This window comes from Arachis hypogaea, chromosome 12 (assembly GCF_003086295.3).
Source record: "Arachis hypogaea cultivar Tifrunner chromosome 12, arahy.Tifrunner.gnm2.J5K5, whole genome shotgun sequence".
NCBI lineage: Eukaryota > Viridiplantae > Streptophyta > Magnoliopsida > Fabales > Fabaceae > Arachis > Arachis hypogaea.
This window is the reverse complement of record NC_092047.1, coordinates 69617233-69642855: the sequence shown is the minus strand read 5'-3', so window position 1 is coordinate 69642855 and position 25623 is coordinate 69617233. Positions and strand designations below refer to the sequence as shown.

Below are 25623 nucleotides of genomic sequence, written 5' to 3'. Positions count from 1 at the left end.
TATTTACTAACACTTCTCTTCTACTCATCTCATAATTCGAACCCCCTCCCTCTCTCTGTGTTCGAATTCTTCTTATTCTTTCTCTACCTCATCCTTCTATTCTACTATTCTTATACTCACATAAAGGAATCTCTATACTGTGACATAGAGGATTCCTCTTCTTTTCTGTTCTCTTCTTTTTTATATGAGCAGGAACAAGGATAAGAACATTCTTGTTGAAGCTGATCCTGAACCTGAAAGGACTCTGAAGAGGAAGCTAAGAGAAGCTAAAGCACAACACTCTGGAGAGGACCTTACAGAAATTTTTGAAAAAGAAGTAGACATGGCAGCCGAACCCAACAACAATGGTGGAGATGCAAGGAAGGTGCTTGGTGACTTTACTGCACCAACTTCCAACTTCTATGGAAGAAGCATCTCAATTCCTGCAATTGGAGCAAACAACTTTGAGCTTAAGCCTCAATTAGTTTCTCTAATGCAGCAGAAATGCAAGTTTCATGAACTTCCATTGGAAGATCCTCATCAGTTCTTAGCTAAATTCTTGCAAATATGTGACACTGTTAAGACCAATGGGGTTAATCCCGAGGTCTACAGACTTCTGCTTTTCCCTTTTGCTGTAAGAGACAGAGCTAGGATATGGTTAGACTCACAATCTAAAGAAAGCCTGAACTCTTAGGAAAAGTTGGTCAATGCTTTCTTGGCCAAATTCTTTCCACCTCAAAAGATGAGCAAGCTTAGAGTGGAAGTCCAAACCTTTAGACAGAAGGAAGGTGAATCCCTCTATGAAGCTTGGGAAAGATACAAGCAATTAATCAGAAGGTGTCCTTCTGACATGCTTTCAGAATGGAGCATCTTATGTATATTCTATGATGGTCTGTCTGAATTATCCAAGATGTCATTGGACCACTTTGCTGGTGGATCTCTTCATCTGAAGAAAACCCCTGTAGAAGCCTGGGAACTCATTGAGATGGTGATGCCAGGGCATCTTGGCCAGTTTCACTGACCTTTTCTTTACTGTTTTTAGGTTAGTTTCATGCATTTCTTTAGGAAATAAGCTAGTTTTGGGTAGATATTCACTTATGCCTTGATTCAAGCATACATTGTGCATTTTACATAATTTCATGAGGATTTTGCATAAGTTTAGTGACAAATATTATGTTGCATTACTCATGACTTGGACTAGAGCTTTGATGCACTTTATTGCTTGATTTCAGGACCAAAAGGAAGCAAGAAAAGGGGAGGTAACTTGCAAGATTAATGAGAAAAGTGATTGCCAATAACACTCTCAAAAAGCCATCAATGCCCACGTTAGAGAGTCACGTTAACTAAGTTAACGTGAACTCTAACGTGGAGAAGAGAAGTTGAGCCAACGTTAGTGACACTTAACATTGTCACTAACGTTGGCAATTACTCATAAGTGGCCACGTTAGAAGCCACGTTAACCTAGTTAACGTGGCCTCTAACGTTAAGGGGGGAAGAGAAGCCAACGTTAGTGACACTCAACATTGTCACTAACGTTGGCCTATGGTGCAAAGTACCACGTTAACTCCCACGTTAACTTGGTTAACGTGGGAACTAACGTAAGGGATGAAGAGTTGTTGACAACGTTAGTGACACTCAACATTGTCACTAACGTTGAAGCAACCACACAACCCCCAAGAGTCACGTTAACTTCCACGTTAACTTGGTTAACGTGGAAGCTAACGATGAGGAATGAAGGATGAGCCAACGTTAGTGACACTCAATATTGTCACTAACGTTGGGATGGCTAAAGATGGCCACGTTAGAAGCCACGTTAACCTAGTTAACGTGGACTCTAACGTGAGACCTAGGGGCACATTGGAACGTTAGTGACAATGTTGAATGTCACTAACGTTCTCGAAGGATGGCAAGGGCCACGTTAGAAGCCACGTTAACCTAGTTAACGTGGGCTTTAACGTGAAGCAAGAAGGGGCACACTGGAACGTTAGTGACAATGTTGAGTGTCACTAACGTTCTCGAAGGTTAACAGGGCAACATTAAAAGCCACATTAACCTAGTTAACGTGGGTTTTAACGTGAGGCAAAGGGGTGCATTGGAACGTTAGTGACAATGTTAAGTGTCACTAACGTTCTCGAACTTATATTCTCACTAAATATTAACACCCCTGACGTCCTGAACTAAAGTCTCCGCCCACTTCGCACTTTCTCTCTGCAAGTAAAGCCAAGCCCAAATAAAGAAAGGAACTGCTTCAAACTCAAGATCCAAAGGCCCAAGACTTGAAGAATCACACTAGAAGCTGAGAAGAGTAGTATATATAGGAGTAGCTTTGAATTGAGAAAGAGTTCTGGAGGCTGGGAAAAAGAGAACTACTCTCTGTATTTTACTTTCTTGCAATTTCTAGTTTTAGGATGTATTCTCCATCTTTGTTTTCATTTTCAAGAGCTATGAACAACTAAACCCCTTTCATTGGGTTAGGGAGCTCTGTTGTAATTTGATGGATCAATACTAATTTTCATTATTCTTCTTCTATCTTTCCTCTTGATTTTACTTGAAAGCTTTCGATCTTCATCCAATTGAGTAGTTATCTTGGAAGAGAAGCTACTCAAACTTGGATCTCTTTTGAACCTTGAAAGAGGAATAAAGAGATCAAGCTAGAAATGCTTTCTCATGCTAGACCAAATTAGGTTTGGATGGGTATGTGACTATAACCCTCTCAATACTTGATTTGGGAAATGCATGTGGTATAATCAGTGATCATACTTCATCTCTTCTCATGAGCAATTGACCAAGGAATTGGCTATTGATCAAGATTTGAGAGATTGAATTGCAAGAAATTGTAATTCAATCACTTAAGATTGCCAAGGAGATCAATGAGTGCATTGATTGAGGAAGAGATGAAAATGAACTTGATCCGGAGAATTGCAACATCTCCTAAGCCCAATGAACTCCCCATCTCTAATCTTACCCATTCTCTTTAATTTCTATCATTTACTTTTATGAGCAAATCTCCTATTCCCATTTACAATTCTGCAATTTATTTTCAGTCATTTACTTCCAGTCCTTTAATTCTAGCATTTACTTTTCTGTTATTTACATTCCCGCCATTTTATTTTCTGCAATTCTCAACCAAAATTCTGGATTCGCTCAACTAGAACATTCTTCTAATTAAAGTTGCTTGATCAATCAATCCCTGTGGGATTTGACCTCACTCTATTGTGAGTTTTTACTTGACGACAAATTCGGTACACTTGCCGAAGGGAGATTTGTTGATAGACAAGTTTTCCGTGCATCAAGTTTATGGCGCCGTTGTCGTGGATTGATTGTGTATCAACAATGATTAAATTGGAAGATCACTAGATTGAGCATTTTTATTTTGTGAATTTCATTTTCTGTTTGAGTGATTTACTTTTTGTTTTAGTTAAACTTCTTCCCTTCCCCCTCTACTCTTTTGTTTTTCTTTGTTATTTTCAATTCTGTTTGCTAACCCACTAACTGTTTGATATATTGCATCACCCACAACTAACAGTAATTCTGACACAAATACTGTCTGCACTTATTTTCTTTGCTTGTACTTGTTGGTTGTATGACAGGGAGAAGAAGCGGGGCTTCAACTTCCTTTGATTCTGAACCTGAGAGAACCTTCCTTAGACTAAGGAGGGAGGCAAAAGAAAAACCTGTAGTTGGTGCTGAAGAAGAGGAGGAACACTTTGAGGAATACTTTGAACCAAACATGGAAGAAAACATGGAAAATCATCATGAAGAAGAGACTCACAACCATGGCAGAAGAGGTGGAGTAAATCATGCTGGGGAGGATAGAAGAGTTTTGGGCTCTTACATCAATCCAAACCCAGGCAATTGTGGAAGTAGCATCCAAAAGCCAACAATCCATGCCAACAACTTTGAACTTAAACCACAGCTCATCACCCTTGTTCAGAACAACTGTTCGTTTGGAGGAGGTGTTCAAGAAGACCCCAATCAACATTTGACCACCTTCCTGAGAATATGTGACACAGTGAAATCTAATGGTGTTCATCCTGACGCCTATAGACTGCTCTTATTTCCTTTCTTACTCAGGGACAAGGCAGCCAAGTGGCTGGAATCCTTCCCAAGGGAGAGCTTGACAACTTGGGAGGATATGGTGAACAAGTTCTTAGCAAGATTCTACCCTCCTCAACGAATTAATAGGCTGAGAGCTGAGGTTTAAACTTTCAGGCAACAAGATGGTGAGACTCTGTATGAAGCATGGGAGAGGTTCAAGGACTTAACAAGGAGGTGTCCACCTGACATGTTCAACGAATGGGTGCAGCTGCACATTTTCTATGAAGGGCTCTCTTATGAGTCAAAGAAGGTCGTAGACCATTCATCTGGAGGATCTTTGAACAAGAAAAAGACCATTGAGGAAGCCATAGATGTTATTGAAACAGTAGCAGAAAATGACTACTTCTATGCTTCTGAAAGAGGGAACACAAGAGGAGTGATGGAGCTAAACAATGTAGATGCTCTGTTGGCCCAAAACAAGCTCATTACCCAGCAGCTAGCTGACCTCACCAAGAAGATGGAGAGGAACCAAGTAGCAGCAATCTCATCTTCATCAACAATCCAAGAAGGAGTGAATAAAGAAGCAGAGGGGAGTCAGGAGCAAGCCAACTACATTGGGAATTCACCAAGGAAAAACTATGATCCATACTCCAAGACTTACAACCCTGGATGGAGAAACCACCCAAACTTTGGGTGGGGAAGTAAGCAAGATCAAAACCAAGACCAGAGGACATCTCAACACCCCCACAACAACACTTCTCCACACACTTATCAAAACCAAAATAGCACATTTGCTCCGAACCACTCATCAATTGATGACAAGCTCTCTAAGATCGAAACCTTCATTGAAGGAATATGTAGAGACATTCAAGACAGTAAAGCATTCAGAGAGGAAGTGCAGTCAAACATGCAGAATCAAAATGCTGCCATCACAAAACTGGAAACACAAATCAGCTATATGTTTAAGCAGCTTCCTAACCACAATTTTTGCTATGATGCCCATTCAAGCAAAAGGGAGGAGTGTCAAGCTATCACACTTAGGAGTGGGAAGGAACTGAAGGAACATCCCCAAAAACCACAAGAAGAAGGCTCAAATAAAAAGGGAGAAGAGCAAGATGGAATGCAACCCCCCACGCCAAGTCTGCAGAAAGAAAAAAAGATACCCCAACTGAACATCTCAAGAGCTCCATACCCCCAGCTATTGAAGAAAAAGGAAGATGACAACCAGTTCTTGAGATTTTTGGAAATCTTCAAGAAGCTACAAATCAACATACCATTTGCTGAAGCCATAGAACAAATGCCACTTTATGCCAAGTTTTTGAAGGAGCTAATGACTAAGAAGAGAAGCTGGAAGAACAATGAGACTGTGATACTAACTGAAGAGTGCAGTGCTATCATTCAGCATAAACTACCTCAGAAACTGAAGGATCCTGGGAGCTTTCAAATCCCTTGTATTATAGGAGAAATCACAGTAGAAAAAGCTCTTTGTGACTTAGGGGCCAGCATCAATTTGATGTCAGTAGCTATGATGAGAAAGATGAAAATTGAGGAGGCTAAACCAACAAAAATGGCTCTACAACTGGCAGACCGGTCGTTCAAATTCCCTCACAGGATAGTAGAGGATTTGCTAGTAAAAGTAGGAGATTTCATATTCCCAGCAGATTTTGTGGTGCTGGACATGCAGGAAGACGCCAAGACCTCCATCATCTTGGGAAGGCCATTCTTGGCCACTGCTGGAGCTGTCATTGATGTTCAGAAGGGTGACCTCACCCTGAGATTACACAATGAAAAGATGACATTCAATGTGTTCAAGGCCATGAGTTATCCACCGAAACAATTGGGGGAATGCATGAGGTTAGATGCACTTGAGGATGAAGTGGAGGAGAATTTTGAAGAAGATGAACCTGAAGAGAACGAGAGATTGGTGGAGGAAGAATCTGAATCAAGTGAAGAGGTAGCTACAGCAGAAATACATATACCAGATGCACCAAAGGAAGGGAACGAAAAATCAGAAGCACCCAAACCTGAACTCAAAGCATTGCCACCCACTCTCAAATATGCATATCTAGGAGAAAATGAAAACTACCCAGTGATCATAAATTCATCCTTCAGTCAAAATCAAGAGGACGAACTACTCAAGGTGCTGCGGGAGCATAAGGATGCCATTGGATGGACCCTTGCTGACTTGAAGGGAATCAGTTCAGCCATATGCATGCATAAAATACTGTTGGAAGATGATGCCAAGCCATCAATTCAATCCCAAAGAAGGCTGAACCCAATCATGAAGGAAGTGGTACAGAAAGAGATTATGAAGCTTTGGCAAGGAGGGGTCATATACCCAATTTCGGATAGCCCTTGGGTTAGCCCCATACATGTTGTGCCAAAGAAGGGAGGGATCACTGTGGTTACCAATGAGAAGAACGAGCTCATACCTACAAGGACCGTCACAGGATGGCGGATGTGCATAGACTACAGGAAACTCAATGAGGCTACACGAAAGGACCATTTTCCCTTCCATTCATGGATCAGATGTTGGAAAGACTTGCAGGGCACGCATATTATTGTTTTCTTGACGGTTATTCAGGATATAACCAAATAGTGGTTGATCCAAGAGACCAAGAGAAAACCTCATTTACCTGTCCGTATGGAGTGTTTGCCTATAGGCGCATGCCATTTGGATTATGTAATGCCCCTGCAACTTTCCAACGCTGCATGCTTTCTATCTTTTCAAATATGATAGAAAAATTCATTGAAGTTTTTATGGATGATTTCTCGGTATTCGGAGATTCTTTTCCTAGTTGCCTACATCACCTCGCCTTGGTATTGAAAAGATGCCAAGAGACCAATTTGGTCTTGAACTGGGAAAAATGCCACTTCATGGTGACAGGAGGAATATTCCTTGGTCACAAGGTCTCTCACCAAGGCATTGAGGTTGATAGAGCTAAAGTAGAACTTATTGAAAAACTACCCCCACCCAGTGATGTCAAGGCAATTAGAAGTTTTTTAGGGCATGCTGGTTTTTACAGAAGGTTCATTAAAGATTTTTCAAAGATAGCCAAGCCCTTAAGCAATCTCCTAGTATCTGATACACCATTCATCTTTGATGAAACATGCATGCTAGCATTTGCACATTTGAAAATGAGGTTATCCTCTGCTCCTATCATTTCCCCACCTGATTGGAACCTACCATTTGAATTGATGTGCGATGCATCTGATTTTGCAGTTGGGGCAGTGTTAGGACAAAGGAAAGATAACATAGTTCGTGTGATATACTATGCTAGCAAAGTCCTTAATGAAACTCAAAGAAATTATACCACTACTGAAAAGGAGTTGCTAGCAATAGTTTTTGCATTTGACAAATTTAGATCATACCTCATTGGTGCTAAAGTGATTGTTTTTACAGATCACACAGCACTTAAATATTTGTTTGCCAAGCAAGAATCAAAGCCAAGACTAATAAGGTGGATCTTACTGTTGTAGGAATTCGATATTGAAATCAGAGACAAGAAAGCAGTGGAGAACAAGGTGGCAGATCACCTATCCAGAATCCCTCATGATCAAGGTGGAGAGAATGATACAAATGTGAACGAGCTCTTCCCTGATGAGCAATTGATGACAGTTCACAAAGCACCATGGTTCGCAGATATTGCAAATTTCAAGGCAACTGGGGCATTACCCCCAGGGATCAATAAACATCAAAAGAGGAAGCTCATGAATGATGCAAAATACTTTGTCTGGGACGAGCCATATCTCTTCAAGAAATATTCAAATGGAATTCTTAGAAGATGTATTTCGGAAGAGGAAGGGAGAGAAGTCCTGTGGAACTGCCACGGTTCATGCTATGGCGGGCACTTTGGAGGGGACAGAACTGCAGCAAAGGTGTTACAAAGCGGATTCTTTTGGCCCACCCTTTTCAAGGATGCCAAGGAACTAGTAAAAAGCTGTAATGAATGCCAAAGATCTGGAAACCTGCCCAAAAGAAACGCCATGCCACAAAATTTCATCTTGGAACTGGAACTGTTTGATGTGTGGGGAATTGATTTCATGGGACCATTCCCAACCTCATATGCAAACAAGTACATCCTGGTAGCAGTGGATTATGTTTCCAAATGGGTAGAGGCTATTGCAACCCCAACTAATGATAACAAGGTAGTCATGAACTTCCTCAGGAAGAATATCTTTAGCCGGTTTGGAGTCCCAAGAGCTCTCATCAGTGATGGAGGGAGCCACTTTTGTAACAAACCACTAGAAGCTCTCCTCTTACGATATGAGGTAAAACACAAAGTAGCCACACCTTACCATCCTCAAACAAGTGGGCAAACTGAGATATCCAACAGAGAGCTGAAGAGGATCCTGGAAAAGACTGTGGGCGCATCTAGAAAGGATTGGTCGAAGAAGTTGGATGATGCTCTTTGGGCATACAGAACAGCATTCAAAACTCCACTTGGAATGTCTCCATATCAACTAGTCTATGAGAAGGCTTGTCACTTACCACTGGAGCTGGAACACAAAGCTCTTTGGGCTATCAAGATACTAAATTTTGACAGCATTGCTGCTGGTGCAAAAAGGATCTTGCAGCTGCAAGAGATGGAGGAATTCAGGTCACAAGCCTATGAAAACACTAAGATGTATAAAGAAAAGGCAAAGAGAAAACATGACATGCATCTGGCACCCAGGAGTTTCGAAAAAGGGCAGCAAGTACTCCTTTACAATTCTAAATTAAGGCTGTTCCCAGAAAAACTCAAGTCAAGGTGGTCCGGACCTTTCATGGTTACAAAAGTATCACCATATGGCCACATCGAAATCACGGATGAAGGTTCAGAGAGGACTTTTACAGTGAATGGACAAAGACTCAAGCATTACCTGGGCAACATGGGGGAAAACCCCAGAGTAAAGTACCATCTCAAGTAATTAAGGACTCGTCGAGCTAGCGACGGTAAAAGAGCGCTCTGTTGGGAGGCAACCCAACCTCAGGTAGTTTCACTTTCATCTTTATTTCAATAAAAATTACAAGTTGTTTCCCCTGTATTGTAAGGAGCTAAGTTTGGTGTTCCACACCAGAACAATCCAAGAGTGATAGTGTAGTTCTAAGTTTGGTGTTCCACTAAAGGACATTGGTTAGAATTACACTCCACTCCAAAAGAACATTGCTAGCTCCATCCAATCAAGAGAAACCACTTAGATGTAGTTAGACTATAGGTGATCATTGCTTTGTTGATAACAAGATATGAGGGTCTCTGCATATATGCAATGTTTTGTACTGGGCAAAGAACTAAGTTTGGTGTTCACACACCAAATTGATTTCAAGAGGCACAAGCATACATGTAAGCTAACTATGTCTCAAGTGCTTTGGGAACAAGCAACTTCCAGTAACCTTGCAGGAATCTTATAAGGAAATGGTGCACCTTCACCCAAAGAAGCGAGGCAGCAAAAACTAGGATGATGACAAAGAGAGAGGGGGACCAGAGATCATCACCCGAAGGTTGTATTGTTACCTAATTCCATTGTACTCAGAATTGTTGAAAGTTGGAAGTTCGAATGCACTTTTGATTTGTAGTTACTCGTAGTTGAACCCTTTTTAAATTCTGTCTTTTAAGTTCTGAATAGGTCTATGTGCACTAGTCTTTATGTTACTGTACCATCACTTAACTTACTTGTATGCTTGTCCCTTTAAATCAAATAAAAAGAGAATGATTGTTTTCAAAAGACCAGAGTAGAGTTCATATTGTGGAAGTGCATTCATGAATCTTTGGGGTAGTCATAAGCTAGCTAAGTTGGTTCAACCACAAGGCTGGGATGACAATTATCTGGCCTGAATACTTTGCTTTGGATACACTCATGAGACTAAGTTAATGACAAGATCCTAATAAGAGAAAAGGGAAAGAACAATGGAAGTGAAAAATAAAAGAAAAAGAGTAAGCAATAAGGCTAGGCATCAATGGTTTTAATCTTGAGGCAAGTGTCTATGGTGCTCCTGTGTGAGGAATCTACTTGGATGAATAAGCTCTTAGGGGTGCCTTATCACTTGGTAACTTGGGTTAACTAACTCAGGATTATCAGTTGAAAGTCCACTATCAAGAGTAACCTTCACTACAGAACATTTAGTAACCCAAAGAGGTGCTGGACACCAAGGTCTCAAGAAGAGAAAATAAATAAACTAAATGCCTGTAGTGTGTATGTATGGGGGATAGACTTGAGGGAGTAAGTCCTTAGGGGTGTCTCAACACCTAGCACCTTGAACCAACTGGTTCGGGAGTGTTGGCTGAAAGCTTATCTTAAAGAGTTGCCCCCTTACAGAGCACTTAGCCTAAATAACACAAACAACCCTTGAAATAACAATAAAAGGATCAATGAATAAAGGTCTCATGGGATATAAACAAAGTGGGTGTTTTAGGACATGATAAAGGTCTGAAAGCCAGTAATGGAATGAACCTAAGTTGCTATGCATGAAACCACCATAAAATCAGTAACATAACTTCCACAAGAATGACTCATTCCTCTGGATATTCCATTCATCATTCTCTTGTTCCAGTACTTACTTAGGGACAAGCAAGCTTTAAGTTTGGTGTTGTGATGCCAGGGCATCTTGGCCAGTTTCACTGACCTTTTCTTTACTGTTTTTAGGTTAGTTTCATGCATTTCTTTAGGAAATAAGCTAGTTTTGGGTAGATATTCACTTATGCCTTGATTCAAGCATACATTATGCATTTTACATAATTTCATGAGGATTTTGCATAAGTTTAGTGACAAATATTATGTTGCAATACTCATGACTTGGACTAGAGCTTTGATGCACTTTATTGCTTGATTTCAGGACCAAAAGGAAGCAAGAAAAGGGGAGGTAACTTGCAAGATTAATGAGAAAAGTGATTGCCAATAACACTCTCAAAAAGCCATCAATGCCCACATTAGAGAGTCACGTTAACTAAGTTAACGTGAACTCTAACGTGGAGAAGAGAAGTTGAGCCAACGTTAGTGACACTTAACATTGTCACTAACGTTGGCAATTACTCATAAGTGGCCACGTTAGAAGCCACGTTAACCTAGTTAACATGGCCTCTAACGTTAAGGGGGGGAAGAGGAGCCAACGTTAGTGACACTCAACATTGTCACTAACGTTGGCCTATGGTGCAAAGTACCACGTTAACTCCCACGTTAACTTGGTTAACGTGGGAACTAACGTAAGGGATGAAGAGTTGTCGACAACGTTAGTGACACTCAACATTGTCACTAACGTTGAAGCAACCACACAACCCCCAAGAGTCACGTTAACTTCCACGTTAACTTGGTTAACGTGGAAGCTAACGATGAGGAATGAAGGATGAGCCAACGTTAGTAACACTCAATATTGTCACTAACGTTGGGATGGCTAAAGATGGCCACGTTAGAAGCCACGTTAACCTAGTTAACGTGGACTCTAACGTGAGACCTAGGGGCACATTGGAACGTTAGTGACAATGTTGAATGTCACTAACGTTCTCGAAGGATGGCAAGGGCCATGTTAGAAGCCACGTTAACCTAGTTAACGTGGACTCTAACGTGAGACCTAGGGGCACATTGGAACGTTAGTGACAATGTTGAATGTCACTAACGTTCTCGAAGGATGGCAAGGGCCATGTTAGAAGCCACGTTAACCTAGTTAACGTGGGCTTTAACGTGAAGCAAGAAGGGGCACACTGGAACGTTAGTGACAATGTTGAGTGTCACTAACGTTCTCGAAGGTTAACAAGGCAACGTTAAAAGCCACGTTAACCTAGTTAACGTGGGTTTTAACGTGAGGCAGAGGGGTGCATTGAAACGTTAGTGACAATGTTAAGTGTCACTAACGTTCTCGAACTTATATTCTCACTAAATATTAACACCCCTGACGTCCTGAACTAAAGTCTCCGCCCACTTCGCACTTTCTCTCTGCAAGTAAAGCCAAGCCCAAATAAAGAAAGGAACTGCTTCAAACTCAAGATCCAAAGGCCCAAGACTTGAAGAATCACACTAGAAGCTGAGAAGAGTAGTATATATAGGAGTAGCTTTGAATTGAGAAAGAGTTCTGGAGGCTGGAAAAAAGAGAACTACTCTCTGTATTTTACTTTCTTGCAATTTCTAGTTTTAGGATGTATTCTCCATCTTTGTTTTCATTTTCAAGAGCTATAAACAACTAATCCCCTTTCATTGGGTTAGGGAGCTCTGTTGTAATTTGATGGATCAATACTAATTTTCATTATTCATCTTCTATCTTTCCTCTTGATTTTACTTGAAAGCTTTCGATCTTCATCCAATTGAGTAGTTATCTTGGAAGAGAAGCTATTCAAATTTGGATCTCTTTTGAACCTTGAAAGAGGAATAAAGAGATCAAGCTAGAAATGCTTTCTCATACTGGACCAAATTGGGTTTGGATGGGTATGTGACTATAACCCTCTCAATACTTGATTTGGGAAATGCATGTGGTATAATCAATGACCATACTTCATCTCTTCTCATGAGCAATTGACCAAGGAATTGGCTATTGATCAAGATTTGAGAGATTGAATTGCAAGAAATTGTAATTCAATCACTTAAGATTGCCAAGGAGATCAATGAGTGCATTAATTGAGGAAGAGATGAAAATGAACTTGATCCGGAGAATTGCAACATCTCCTAAGCCCAATGAACTCCCCATCTCTGATCTTACCCATTCTCTTTAATTTCTGCCATTTACTTTTATGAGCAAATCTTCCATTCCCATTTACAATTCTGCAATTTATTTTCAGTCATTTACTTCCAGTCCTTTAATTCTAGCATTTACTTTTCTGTTACTTATATTCCCGCCATTTTATTTTCTACAACTCTCAACCCAAATTCTGGATTCGCTCAACTAGAACATTCTTCTAATTAAAGTTGCTTGATCAATCAATCCCTGTGGGATTCGACCTCACTCTATTGTGAGTTTTTACTTGACGACAAATTCGGTACACTTGCCGAAGGGAGATTTGTTGATAGACAAGTTTTCCGTGCATCAGATGGTTGCAAATAACCAGTTCATGTATACTTCTGAAATAAATCTTGTGAATAATGGGATGACTCAGAAGAAAGGAGTTCTTGAGATTGATACTCTGAATGTCATATTGGCTCAGAATAAAATATTGACTCAGCAAGTCAATATGATTTCTCATAATCTGACTGGAATGCAAGCTGCATCCAGCAGTGCTAAAGAAGCCTCCTCTGAAGGAGAAGCTTATTACCCTGAGAATCCTGCAATGGAAGAGGTGAATTACATGGGAGAATCCTATGGAAACACCTATAAAACTTCTTGGAGGAATCATCCTAATTTCTCATGCAAGGATTAATAGAAGCCTCAACAAGGCTTCAATAATAATAATGATGGGAGAAATAGGTTTGGCAATAGCAAGCCTTTTCCATTATCTTCTGAGCAACAGACAGAGAATTCTAAGCAGAGCCTCTCTGACTTAGCAACCATAATCTCTGATCTATCTAAGACCACTCTCAGTTTCATGACTGAAACAAGGTCCTCCATCAGAAATTTGGAGGCACAAGTGGGTTAGCTGAGTAAAAAAGTTACTGAAACTCCTCCTAGTACTCTCCCAAGCAATACAGAAGAGAATCCAAAGAGAGAGTGCAAGGCCATCAATATAACTAAAGTGGCCGAACCTATAGAGGAGGAAGAGGCAGTGATTTCCAGTGAGGAAGACCTCAATGGACGTCCACTAACCAATAAGGAGTTTTCTATTGAGGAACCAAAGGAATCTGAGGCTCATACAGAGACCATAGAGATTCCACTGAACTTACTGTTACCATTCATGAGCTCTGATGAGTATTCTTCCTCTAAAGAGGATGAAGATATTGTTGAAGAGCAAGTTGCTCGGTATCTAGGAGTAATCATGAAGCTGAATGCCAAGTTATTTGGTAATGAGACTTGGGAGGATGAACCTCCATTGCTCATCAATGAACTGAATGCCTTGGTTCAACAGAAGTTACCTCAGAAGAAATCGGAACCCGAAAAGTTCTTAATCCCTTGTACCATAGGCACCATAACCTTTGAGAAGGCTCTGTGTGACCTGGGGTCAGGAATAAACCTCATGCCACTCTCTGTAATGGAGAAACTGGGAATCTTTGAGGTACAAGCTGCCAGAATCTCACTAGAGATGGCAGACAAATCAATGAAATAGGCTTATGGTCTTGTAGAGGATGTCTTAGTAAAGGTTGAAGGCTTTTACATCCCTGCTAACTTCATAATCCTAGACACTGGAAAGGACAAGGATGAATCCATCATCCTTGGAAGACCCTTCCTAGCCATAGCAAGGGCTGTGATTGATGTGGACAGAGGAGAGTTAGTCCTTCAATTGAATGAGGACTACCTTGTGTTTAAGGCTTAAGGATCTTCTTCTGTAACCATGGAGAGAAATCATGAAAAGCTTCTCTCAATACAGAGTCAAACAAAGCCCCCACACTCAACTTCTAAGTTTGGAGTTGGGAGGGCACCATTAAGCTCTGAGTCTCTGTGAAGCTCTTTAAGAGCTCACTGTCAAGCTATTGACATTAAAGAAGCGCTTATTGGGAGGCAACCCAATGTTATTTAATTATATTTATTTATAGACATTTGTTTTCCATTGTCATGTTACGTTTTCTTTAGGTTGATGATCATGTGGAGTTACAAAAATAGCTGCAGAATTAAAATAGAATAAAAAACAGCATCAAAAATAGCACACCCTGGAGGACAGGCTTACTGGCATTTAAACGCCAGTAAGGATAGCAGAATGGGCGTTTAACGCCCAGTCTGGCAGCATTCTGGGCGTTAAACGCCAGAAATGGCAGCCAGACTGGCGTTAAACGACAGAAAGGGGCATTAGCCTGGCATTTAACGCCAGAAAAGGTAGCAGAGTTGGCGTTAAATGCCAGAAATGGCACACAGAGGGCGTTTAAACGCCAGGAAAGTGCAGGGAGAAGAATTCCTTGACACCTCAGGATCTGTGGACCCCACAGGATCCCCACCTACCCCAACTCACTCTCTCTCCTCTTCACACCTCTCCATAACACTCTTTCCCAAATACCATTCACCTATCAAGTCCTACCCTCTTCCCCATAATCTCTTCACCACTCACATCCATCCATCATAAAACCCCACCTACCTCACCATTCAAATTCAAAACATTTTCCTCCCAAACCCAACCCTTTCATACACGACTTCCCTCTCTCTCTCTTACCCTATAAATACCCCTCCTTACCACCTTCAATTTCACACATCATACACACTTAAAACCCCACCTTGGCCGAAACCAACACACCCCTCTATCTCCTCCATTTCTTCTTCTTCTACTCCTTTCTTTCTTCTTTTGCTCGAGGACGAGCAAACCTTTTAAGTTTGGTGTGGGAAAAAGCTCTGCTTTTTGTTTTTCCATAACCATTAATGGCACCTAAGGCTGGAGAAACCTCTAGAAAGAGGAAAGGGAAGGCAATTGCTTCCACCTCTGAGTCATGGGAGATGGAGAGATTCATCTCAAAGGTCCATCAAGACCACTTCTATGAATTTGTGGCCAAGAAAAGGGTGAACCCCGAAGTCCCCTTCATGCTCAAAAAGAGTGAATATCCGGAAATCCGACGTGAGATTCGGAGAAGAGGTTGGGAAGCTCTCACCAACCCCATCCAACAAGTTGGAATCTTAATGGTTCAAGAGTTCTATGCTAATGCATGGATCACTAAGAACCATGATCAAAGTATGAACCCGAACCCAAAGAATTGGCTCACAATGGTTCGGGGGAAATACTTGGATTTTAGTCCGGAAACTGTGAGATTGGCATTCAACTTGCCAATGATGCAAGGAGATCCTCATCCTTTCACTAGAAGGGTCAACTTTGATCAAAGGTTGGACCAAGTCCTCATGGACATCTGTGTGGAAGGAGCTCAATGTAAGAGAGACTCCAAAGGCAAGCCGGTTCAACTGAGAAGGCTTGACCTCAAGCCTGTGGCTAGGGGATGGTTGGAGTTCATCTAACGCTCTATCATTCCTACTAGCAACTGGTTTGAAGTTACAGTAGAACGGGCTATCATGATCCATAGTATTATGAATGGAGAGGAAGTAGAAGTTCATGAGATCATACCTCTAGAACTATATAAGGTGGCGGACAAACCCTCTACTTTGGCAAGGTTAGCCTTTCCTCATCTCATATGTAACCTATGCAATTCAGCTGGAATTGTCATAGAGGAAGACATCCTCATTGAAGAGGACAAACCCATCACTAAAAAGAGGATGGAGCAAATAAGAGAGCCCACTCATGGACCTCAACAAGAGCATGAGGAAGTCCCTCATCTAGAAATCCCTGAGATACCTCAAGGGATGCATTTTCCTCCACACAACTATTGGGAGCAACTCAACACTTCTTTAGGAGAATTGAGTTCAAACATGGGGTAACTAAGGATGGAGCACCAAGAGCACTCCATTATCCTCCATGAAATCAGAGAGGACCAAAAGGCCATGAGAGAAGAGCAACAAAGGCAAGGAAGAGATATTGAGGAGCTAAAGCACTCCATAAGGTGGACCCGTTCTTTAATTTTCTTGTTCTTATTTTTCTGTTTTTGGTTTCTATGCTTTATGTTTTGTCTATGTTTGTGTATTTATTACATGATCATTAGTATCTAGTGTCTATGTCTTAAAGCTATAAATGCTCCATGAATCCTTCACCTTTCTTAAATGAAAAATGTTTTCTGAAAAAGAAAAAGAAGTACATGAATTTCGAATTCTATCTTGAAAATAGTTTAATTATTTTGATGTGGTGGCAATACTTTTTGTTTTCTGAATGAATGCTTGAACAATGCATATTTTTTATAGTGAAGTTTATGAATGTTAAAATTGTTGGCTCTTGAAAGAATAATGAAAAAAGAGAAATGTTATTGATAATCTGAAAAATAATAAAATTAATTCTTGAAGCAAGAAAAAGCAGTGAAAAACACAAAGCTTGCGAAAAAAAATATGGCGAAAAATAAAGAAAAAAAGAGAAAAAGAAAAAGCAGGAAGAAAAAGCCAATAACCCTTTAAACCAAAAGGCAAGGGTAAAAAGGATCCAAGGCTTTGAGCATTAATGGATAGGAGGGCCCTAAGGAATAAAATCCTGGCCTAAGTGGCTAAATCAAGCTGTCCCTAACCATGTGCTTGTGGCATGAAGGTGTCAAGTGAAAAGCTTGAGACTGAGCGGTTAAAGTCATGGTCCAAAGCAAAAAGAGTGTGCTAAAGAACCCTGGGCACCTCTAATTGGGGACTCTAGCAAAGATGAGTCACAATCTAAAAAGTTTTACCCAGTTATGTGTCTGTGGCATTTATGTATCCGGTGGTAATACTGGAAAACAAAGTGCTTAAGGTCACGGCCAAGACTCATAAAGTAGCTGTGTTCAAGAATCAACATACTGAACTAGGAGAATCAATAACACTATCTGAATTCTGAGTTCCTATGGATGCCAATCATTCTGAATTTCAAAGGATAAAGTGAGATGGTAAAACTGTTCAGAAGCAAAAAACTACTAGTCCCGCTCATCTAATTGAAACTAATCTTTATTGATATTTTTGAAATTTATTGTATATTCTCTTCTTTTTATCCTATTTTATTTTTAGTTGCTTGGGGACAAGCAACAATTTAAGTTTGGTGTTGTGATGAGCGGATAATTTATACCCTTTTTGGCATTGATTTTACATAGTTTTTAGTATGTTTTAGTCACTTTTTATTATATTTTTATTCGTTTTTATGAAAAAATCACATTTCTGGACTTTACTATGAGTTTGTATATTTTTCTGTGATTTCAGGTATTTTCTGGTTGAAATTGAGGAACCTGAGCAAAAATCTGATTCAGAGGCTAAGAAAGGACTGCAGATGTTGTTGGATTCTGACCCTCCTGCACTCGAAGTGAATTTTCTAGAGCTACATAAGCCCAATTGGCACGCTCTCAATTGTGTTGGAAAGTAGACATCTTGGGCTTTCAAGAAATATATAATAGTCCATACTTTGCTCGAGATTTGATGGCCCAAACTGGCGTCTAAACGCCGAATTATGGAAGTACTGGGGAAAGGTTACTATAAGGTGTCCGACCTCGAAGGGCATGAGCTACCAAGGTCATGGCATGCCTATAACCTAAGAAGGTACTATAGCTAGAAAATAGTAAAGATCTTAGGTCAAGGTGCACTCTTTTTCCTAAAAAGGTTTTTTAATGAGGCGCCAGGCCGAGATCTAAGAAGCTGTCCGACCTAGAAGGGTAAGCACTCTCATGTACATTCTTATTTATGTTTTTATCTCATTATTATTTGAATGAAAGTCATCAATTCCCTAAAAAGTTTCCTACCAAGACGCATTACTCTAAGCTCATAAAACGCAAAATTCATCGCCCGATTAAAAGAGGTCGGCAATGTGAAGCGATAGAAGCAAGATAATGCAAGAAGTTATAAAAAGTAACCCAGAAAAAGTGGCCTAACTAGGTCTAACTAAAATAGGATTACTAAAAATAACTTGAGAAGGCCCGACAGAGAAGTCAGACCAGTGAAAGGATCACTAAAAAGGGACAAAAAACATCTCGCAAAGGCCAAAGAAAGGTTAATAAACCAAGGACCGAAATGCTCAGCTATAAAGGTACAAGTCTTGCAAAAAAGACACTACTTAGAAAGCAAAAGCACAATCTCAAAACAGGGCTACAAAAGTCATCCGAGACTAAAAAGGTTCTATATATAGAACACTAAAAAGTTATCGGACAAGTCACTAAAAGCCCAGACACCAAGCCGCAAGGATAATTTTGCCAAAAGCAAAGGGTTGACAAGTACCAACTCAAAGCAAGGCGTGATCCAAAGGGCAAGGGTAGAAAACCCACTCAAAGGAGGTCGGACTGGGAAGTACATAATCTCTATAAAATTCACAAAGGGTTGCAAAAAGTAAACCTCCAAACGTTTAGCAAAATGCATTCTTCAAGTTAAAGCATTAAAGACTCAAAGGCTGCCTAAAGGGTAGCCCAAGAGTTTAAAGTGTTTGTTTTTTAAGAAAATAAAAGTTGCTAGGAAGCAACCAAGTGTCAAAGTCAGCTACAAAGACTTACAAAAAACAAGTTCAAAGCCCACAAGTCGGACTATAACAGTACACAAGCATAAAAAGTTATAGGGGATCCAAATTTGCCCCAGTGGCAACATCCTTGAGAGGAGGAGGAAGAGGCATGGTCGAGATAGGGGTAGCATTGACAACTCCATCCGGCCCGTTTAGAATCTCCACATCAGGCTCAGGCTCTAGAGGGACCACCTCGGCGGAAGGAGTCGGAGAAGCTGAAGCCGCAACAGCCTTAGCCGGTGGCACAGAAGGAGGACCCTCATCATCATCATCATCTGGAGCAGGCACAATCTTGCCATCTTTCACCACATTTTCCATGCTAAAAAGGGAGAGATCGGCCTCGGGAGCAAGAACTCAGACCTGAGCCTTCAGGATCTCATACATGTCGGTCATACCATTTACCATATGTCCCTGAAGCTCGGCATAGTCGTCTTGGGTAGATTGAAGCCTCTCTTTAGTCTCCAAGAGTTCGCCATAGGTGCGGGTATAGCTCTCTTTGTATTTTTTAGCCGCCTCCTCAACCAGATGTGCAGTCGCCTCTACAGCAGTAGCCCGGGTCTTCTCCTTTTCTACATCAATCTCCAATTTGGCCACCCAAGTGTCGAGCTTGTCCTTTAGACCTTTAATTCTCTCATACTCAGATTTGGCATCCTCCATAAAGGCCTTGGTTGCATGAACCGGGGAGTCCCGAACAACTTGAGATAAGGCCATACCAAGGTTGACCATCCGAATACTATTACTTGCAATAAAGTCGAGGTGATGAAGGATTGAAACATCATCCAACGGAACCTTACCATAAGGAGCTATCAACTTTGTAGCAAAACCAACGCCATCAAACTCTTTATCATTCAAGTCATAAGTCCCAACAGTCTTTTGCTTCTTGGGAAGGGGACCAGTAGGAGGAGGAGAGGAAGCAAGACCAGAGGTCGCCTGAGACGGGTCAGAGGGAACTATTCGAACTCATGGGGTCGGGATAATCTTCCTCGGCCCCTGGGACTCAGCCACCGGATTTTTCGGAGGCACTTGTGCCAAAGACCCCTCCCCCAAAGTTTTACTTGGTAGATTTTGGGCGGCCATCGCTTTCTTGGCCTTCCGAAAAGACTTCATAGAATCTGAAGATTTCACCATCTCTGAAAAGAAGCCAGAAAAATAATTACACAGTAGAAAAAAGGACAAATACCATGAATAGCAAGAGAAAATCACTTCTGCAAAGAAAGAAGTCGGACACTACCTAGCTCGGCACGGAGGAGAGAAGGATCTCCTAGAAATCTCTTTGTGTCCAGATGAGGAGGTTCCCCCCAGTGCTCCTCTAGAACACCCACAAAGGCTTGTTCTACTTCATCTAAAATCTCCCAAGAATACTTAGGAGCTACTATATCTTCTTGCCACCATAAAAAAGAAAGGTTGGCTTGTCATTCTCATCTAAAAAGAAAGGGCAAACATCCTCGACAGCTCAGACCTTAAAGTAATAGTTCTTAAAATCCTTAAAGGGCTCATCAAACATAGAAAACACCTTTTTCCCCTGGGTAGCTGACGAAGCCCAAATGCACGGGTTTGGATTTTCACACTAAAAGTAGAATTTGTCCGTTGCAAGTATAGTCCAAACCTAACAATTGAACATCAATCAAATAATAAATTCAATACAAAATAACCGAGAGTAATTCAACCTCGGGTCGTCTTTCCTAGGAGTTGCAATGAAATGTATAATTATTGGTTATGAGAGAGAGCATGGGAAATTGGAAAAGCAAGAGAGTAAGAAATGTAAATGGCAAGAAAGTAAATGATTATGCAAGGAATGTAAATGGCAACTCTTGGCAAGGATTGGGAAATTTAGGTTTCCTATCCTAGTTATAGACCACAAACATGGCAATTGTGTGGAATCAATCCAAATTAGTCAATCCTCCTTGAGAATTAGTCAAAAGGGCATAATTGATCTCAATCCATAAGTCCTAGTCAACTCACTAATTACGTAGTGAAAGACTAGTGTCAATGGAAACCAAACCAATTAGCCATTTTCACACTATGCGGAATGGACATCCACAACTCAATTCCACACAAACACCCAATTTCTCAACTAAGAGTGTGAAAATTAAACATGCAAGAAATTAAACATCAAAGCAATAATAGTCAAAAGCAATTAAATGCAAGAAAAAGAAATTTCAAATGCAAGGAATCTCTTGGCATGTAATTGAGAGCTAAGGCTACCTATCCTAGCCATTGACCACAAACACATGATGATTATGAAGAGTTAATCCTATTTAGTTAACCCTACATCGAGGATAAGTCAAATAGGCATAGTTAATCTCAATCCATAAGTCCTATGTCAACACTAAGGGTCATATAGAGTCAATGGAGATCAAATCAACTAACTACTCTAATGTATCAAACAAGAATGGACATCAATGACTCAAGGATCACCAAAGTCATCAATTCCAAGCCAAGAGTGTAGAAAAACTAAGTGAAAACTAAGCCAAGCATTTTATCAAATACTTGGTGTGCATGAGAATAAAATAACATTAAATTGCAATAAAATAAATTCTAAGGCTACCAAAGTAAGGAAATCATAACAACAACTAAAGGAAGCCATAAAGGAATATAAAACATAAATTGCATTAATTGAAATTAAAATTAACAAAGAGTGTTCATAACATAAAAATGACAAGATAAAGGAAATAACAAAGGAAATGAAGAAGAACAAAGATGCAATAACAATAAATGACAAGGAAAGGTAAATGAAACAAGAATTAAAAGTAGGAATTACAAGAAATTAAACTAAAGAAACCCTAGTTCTAGAGAGAAGAGGGAGCTTCTCTCTCTAGAAAACTAACAAAAACATGTAAAAACCTAAACCTAAGTGCTCCCCCTTCATCCTTATTCAATTTGGCTTGAAATAGCTTCAGAAATGAGTTGGATTGGGCTTTAGAGGCCCAAAAATCGCCCCCAAAGATTTACAATTAATGACCTCACGTGCATGCACGCGTCCGTATGCACGACCTACGGTGCGTATGCACAGTTGCGCAAAATTCCCATCGTGCGTACGCACGACATTTGGTGCATACGCATCCTTGCACGAAGTCACCATTTTGCGTACGCACGCATCACTGTGCGTACGCATCTTTGCAGCAGCTTCGAAACTCCATTTTCTTCATGATTTCTCCCCTTTTGGATGCTCTTTCTTCACTTCTTCAACCTAAACTTGCCTTGAAAACCTGAAATCACTTGACAAATACATCAAAGAACCAAATGGGATCAAAGTGAATAAAATTTAGCAATAAAAAGACCTAAAGAGCATTTTTCACTTCTAAGCACAAATTAGGAAGACATCATGAAACTATGCTATTTCAATGGATAAATGCAAGAAAAATCAATGAAATCCACCTAATTAAAACAAATAAATACCATGAAATGTGAATTCATCAGTAGCTTGGAATGAGATCCAAGAAGCCTTTTTCTTGGCTACTCCAGGCTTGGTCAACACAAACAGGTAAAGGAAGAGAGATATGGTAGGTCGAATACCCAGCTCCTGGCACAACAGCTGATAAATCTTAATGAAGGCCCAAGAGTCCGGATGAAGCTGGGAAGGGGCCACATTACAAGTCCACAAGAGGTCGGTCTCAAAAGCAGTAAAAGGGATGGTGATATTCAACTGACTAAAGAAATAGTCATAAGCATAGAAGAAGGGGCATTCTCCCTGAGTTAAGGGAGGGAAACTAACCCTCTCCTCAGGGTCGGGTGACAACAGTTCGTAATTCTTTTCATCATCCCTATTGCTACAGATCCTATGGAACCTCCTAAGCCTCTCACAGTACTCCGGATTGAACACAGTAACACACATCAGGACTATAGAGTCTAGCCAGTCGGCCATGCCAGCAGGGATTTTGGTGGACTGATGACATGTCATCATGTCATGTTTTTCTATGCTTTTTCATACAAGAAATTAATGATTAATGCTTAAATGTTGAATGTTTTTGTGCTTAAATAGTATATTTCCTTGATCTTTTGATTTTATAAATTTTGTAGGAAATAAGTGGAAAAAGAAGCAAAATAACACAAAATCAGCTCAAAAGAAGAAAAGAAGAATTTTGGGGCACGCTTTGAAGATTGAGCACGCTTTGGAGTCCTAGGCCACGCTTTTAAAAGCGTGGCCCATGACCATGAAGCCTTGGCATTAGTAATGATGCATATGCATTTTTATGCATGAATGAACTAATAACTAAAGCATGCATGCATTCAATTATTAATGCCAAGGCCAAGTGAGAATGAATGCTACGGCATTACTAATAAAACCAAGAATGCATTATTAAATCAATTCTTTGCATTAATGAATGCATGCATGAAATCTTCATTAGTAATGCCCAATTGGCACTAACGGATCAATTTATGTTAATTGGCATTTATAATTAATTAAACAAATGAATGCATGCATGAATCACTTGATTATTAAAGCGTTGAAAGGAATGAACACTAGCGTTCATTAAAGAGAATGCTACGTGAATAAAAAGGAAGCAAGCGTTCATTAAAGTGAACGCTACGCTCAATTAATTGAGCATTTTCGGGACACTTTGGCCCAGGGAAACAATTGGTGCAACACAAGCGCAGCAAGGAAACAAAGAAGTAGCGTTCAAACAAGGCAACACAGTGCTCAAATTGAGAGCCCCCATGAAGCCAAGGAGCACCAAATTAGCACGCCACAAAAAGTGAACGCCAAGTTCACTTACCCAACGAAGCGCTCCACTGGAAGGAGACCCAAGCCACCAATTGCATCCTAATCCACTTGAACCAAGGCCAAATCCAAATCAACCCATTTCATTGAAGCCCCAAAGCAAGCAAAGCCTATTGACATGACTCAGACACAGAGAAGCTAGATTAGAAATTTTATTTTAATTGTAATTTGATTTCAATTTCAATTTTATTTTTTATTTTTGTAAAAGCCTATAAAAAGGCATCTGTTCCATTTTAGAAGGGAGGCTGGCTCTACTAGAGAGCAATAGGAGTAGGATAGAATAGAAAGTCCTCTTTGAAATACTTTTAATTTTTCTGCACTTTCTATTTTTCAATCTTGAATTCAGTTTATGCAAAATTCAATTTCTACAATCCTCAGCTCCAATTTCCTTCTCTGAAATTTTACCTCTCTGTTTACATTGCTCCCAATTTAGTTTATGCAATTTACACCTTCCTGTAAATTCTATTCTTCTGCACTTTGCAATTTACACCTTCTTGCAAATTCTATTCTTCTGCACTTTCACATTTTCGTTTCCATTGAAGCTTGATTTACTTTTTTGCACATTTACATTCTGCAACTTTACCTTTGAGCTTGCTGCAATCTGAATTTACTTTTCATGCCTCGGATCTATTACTTTCTTTAAATTTCCAGCACCTAGCCTCCCTTTACATTTGATGCAATTTACATTTCTTGTCATTTAAGATTTTGTCAATTTACATTTCTTGCTCTTTAAGATTCAATCACTTTACTTTCTGCACTTATAATTCCTGAAATTTACTTTCTGTTGGTCACTTTTCATTCAATTCACCAATATTAGCTTGACTAGACTAATCACCTCACTAAAGTTGCTTGATCCATCAATCCCTGTGGGATCGACCTCACTCTAGTGAGTTTTACTACTTGATGCGACCCGGTACACTTGTCGGTGAGTTTTGTGTGGGAATCTAATTTCCACCCATCAAGTTTTTGGCGCCGTTGCCGGGGATTGATATAGATCAACAATGATTAAGTGGGTGAGAAGTCTAGGTTAAGCATTTTCTTTGTTTTTGTTCTCTGTTTTAAATTGATACCAAGGTGTTTGAGTTATTGCCTCACTAAGAAATTCTTCTCTGTAACATGAATTTCAATTTTCATTGGTGTTGTGTTTTACAAAATTCAAATGGAGTTCAACTCATCTTATGATCAAACACATTTTATGGGATATTACCCACCATCACCAATTTCTAATGATGGATGGGAATATCACCAACAAATTATAGATCCTGAGCACTCCAATCCATGGAGATATGTCTCAGAACCACAAGATGAACAAGAGAATCATATGGAATATTTCTCACCACCACAAAATGATTCAAGTCATTATGATGGCTGAGAATATCACCAAGAAATGATAGATGATGAAGCAATTCACATGAGATATGATCCAGAACCACAAAATAATTTATGTCATTATTCTATAGTATCTGTGCATATCAACAAGGGTGTGAACAATCAAGTGAAAAGAATTTCCTCCCAGAGCCACAAAGTGAATCATACTGTTATGATACGAACACTAACTATGACTGGGAAGGGAATTCTAGTGCTCCATATGATACTCGGCAAGAGACATCATCTCTTGATTATGCTTTCAATAAATTCATATAAAATTGTCCACCAATGCCACAAAATAATCCATACTGTGATGAATTCTACAATGATTCACATTGTGGATGGGAGAATCAAAACTAGAAAGCATTTGATAGTTCATACTCCACTTATCAAGAGCCATCATCACTTGAGCAAGCCTTCAATTCATTTATGCAAACTTGTCCAACCTCACCT

At 40.1% G+C, this 25623-nt stretch overlaps 2 non-coding genes across 2 annotated transcripts; both read right to left on the bottom strand.

The window, feature by feature from the left end:
- Nucleotides 1–727: 727 nt before the first annotated feature.
- On the bottom strand, nucleotides 728–835 carry LOC112731013 (small nucleolar RNA R71). The gene has a single exon (XR_003166809.1). It is a non-coding gene; the product is annotated as a small nucleolar RNA R71 (small nucleolar RNA).
- Nucleotides 836–4162: 3327 nt separating this feature from the next.
- Nucleotides 4163–4266, bottom strand: LOC112732003 (small nucleolar RNA R71). The gene has a single exon (XR_003167746.1). It is a non-coding gene; the product is annotated as a small nucleolar RNA R71 (small nucleolar RNA).
- Between the last annotated feature and the right edge of the window lie 21357 nt (nucleotides 4267–25623).